Here is a 3,130-nt window from a genome sequence, read left to right on the forward strand (position 1 = left end):
GGGCATTGTCACTGTGCCCACCACCCTGGGACATAAGTTAAGAGGGCGGGGGGACGGGGGGGTCGAAACCGGTACGGAGTAATGTTCGTATTACTGCTTAGCGGCAGAAATAGGTAAGGTGGGAGTACTTACCTAGACGAATTCATTTACTAGGAGCGCTACTGCTACTGAGTATATTTAAGGTGTGACTGAATAGGCATCTGCTGAGCGTTAAATCGAAGACCTATCTATCTTTACTCCAGAGTTAGATAGGGCCAAGAGCATGTCCATTTTGAAAAATAAAGTATTTAGATTATATGTGTATATGTAGGTAATTTTAATGGCGGGGAAACAATGTTACGAAACACGCCAGAGAAGGTTCAAAAACAAAAGTCTTTGTCCTCCACGATGACTAATGGCCGTGAACCTCTACTTCGAAAAGACCCCAATCAATCATAAAAAGATAGGTACCGCGTGTTTCGTGGGAGAGAGGAGATTATCACACAAATGGATGTACAATAACAGTAACTACGTAACTGGTTAGTGTTCTTTATTTAGTGATTCAATGGAATTAAGTAGAGGCTACATTTTAGACGGATTTGTTACACTTACAACTATTTCGATTAAAGCGTACTTTGTGAATTCATAATTCGGTCATTTTCAGGTTAGTCTTTTAAACCAAATTTCGGTGGCAATTTTTATTGCTTAAATATTCCGAAATAATACCATAAAGTATATAGTTGAGTGTAGTATCCCGAAATAATATTTGATATTTCAAGATAATATACTCGTATACTATTTTATTTATTTGACAATAAATTGTTTAACTTAATAAATAATAAAATAAGTTAAACAAGTCTATAAGTTATTTAAAAAAAAACAAAAACCCGACTGCAATAATATTTAGATGGAAAGATAAAAAAAATATTCCCCCTCACTATTTTGATTATTTTCTATAGCCTATGACTACTTTCACAATCAAGACGAATCTAACTACACCTCATATATCAAAATCCATGAAGCCGTTTAGGCTGTACAGCGTGAAAAAGAAATGGATACATACGTATACACTTGAAAATCATAACTCTCCCGCAGTCGGATAAATATACAGGTAAGGTACAATAAAAACTTTAATACTAGAAACTAAAACCAGGATTAAATTATAGTAATAAACTTGGGTCCCAGTGGCAAGCTGCCCAAGATGCTGGCAGCGTTCCCCCTTTGTATGGCTATGCTAATGCGTTGGGCAAGGTACCTGCCGGCCCTTGGGTTTCCTAGATAGTCTATTATTTTTATGGACAAAATTTTGTACAGATGAAGGGCACCGGGACCGGGCATTCAAATACGAATTCCCACCGAAATTAGGTATAGAAATATTATCTGAAAATTACCAATTTAATCTGTTTGTAGAAAACATAAGTTGTAACGAGTTTGAGGAGAACATAAGATTTAAATTAAGATATTTATTTATTGAATATCATGTTTTTACTGCTTTCATATTATGTGTTTTGTACTCCATCAGTTTGTTATGATTAGATATTGATATAAAAACCGAATATATACAAAAAAATCCTTCGGTTTGACGTGTGTGAACCAGTGTCTGTTGTTTCACCGTGGTAGTAGTACCTCAGCGTGTCAGCCATGTGTCAGTAGACGATTGAAGCCATTCTTTTTTCAAATTAAAACCAGTATAAAGTTTGACCAACTTCTGCTTTCCCGAATTTCGTCACGTACAATTCATGAAACTGATGCGATCAGAACTAAAAAATTAATTTTATTAATTTTTATATTCAACTCACGCTTGACTAAAAAATTGATTATGCTCAAATTGTTTTCACAAAAAAGACTTGGTAATGGTTCATAAGGAAGTGTCCTTGTACCTTTTATGGTTTCGGGTATCCGTATACTGTCCACTTAAAAAAACGCTCTGTATATAAAATTTTATTATGCATAACTACTTCAGCGAAATCGCAAAAAATTGGTAATTGTTAATGCGTACTCGACAAATATCTGGGATAGCTTAACAGCAGACTTTTTATTCACGAATTCAAAAAAGTTTTCACATCTTGAGATGTAAAAAAAATTGGGTGTTGACCGTTAAAGCACGTCATATTCTTTTGGGATTTTGATGCATCGATGTGGTAAACCTTAGAGTGGTTACACACGGCGACTTGGTATTTATAGGCGATTGCATCGATGCAGTCACGCGTTTGTATCGATGCAATAATAATAATAAATCATTTATTATTTCCACAAACAGTGTATGTAAAAATAAAATAGATGCTTTACGTAACATCAAAATATAATCTGGTTGGGGAGACTGGTCCCTGAACCAGGAAAACCTGTATCTCAGGTAACCAGATCTCCACTCCCAGGCAGACTATTAAGTAGTCGTAGAGTAGAAGAAAATGTTGATTGTGTGTGTGTGCGTGCGTGCGTGCGTGCGTGTGTGCGTGTGTGCGTGCGTGAATAATGTATTAGTGAATAACATATTAATTATTGTGAATTAATATTTATTGATTAACATTAGGAAGGTATAGTTGAAGACTTTCAGTTTCATCGTAATTAAAATCTTTAAGCCAATGAACTATCATTTTCTAGCATTGGTATTTCGTTAGTGGATATATTTCTACGCAGACGCAGACGCGCGTTTACATCGCGTTTGCATCGCTGCTAAAAGCCGCCGTGTGTTACCGCTCTTAGAGCGCACGATTTATGAGCCTAATGGACAATGGAGTAAACCCCCACAAACACGAGACAACATAGAAAAGTTAGTTTTCTACATTAACTCGACCGGGGATCAAACTCGGGGCTTCAGAGACGGTGTTAACATAAAAAACCGGTGTTCATGCCACTCGAGCACGGAGATCGTCGGCAATAACGCCGCTTAACTTTCTCAAACTTGTAACTTAAAGCACAAAGTTACTGAAATGCAATAAATGGATTGTACATTATATGCAAAATTTTGCTAATCACATTCCCTTCATATTCACAAACTGAATTTTTACCTATTCTTAAACGCTTAACGCATCCAAATTAACCGCTCACGCGGTACATGCTGGCGTAGACGCATACCACACCTAGAGGTGCCGGTGATGATGTTATACCGATTTATCGGATATCGAAGTTATAACAGGTAAAAGAACTAATA

Source organism: Hyposmocoma kahamanoa, unplaced genomic scaffold (assembly GCF_003589595.1).
Source record: "Hyposmocoma kahamanoa isolate Upper Pololo Valley unplaced genomic scaffold, ASM358959v1 62, whole genome shotgun sequence".
NCBI lineage: Eukaryota > Metazoa > Arthropoda > Insecta > Lepidoptera > Cosmopterigidae > Hyposmocoma > Hyposmocoma kahamanoa.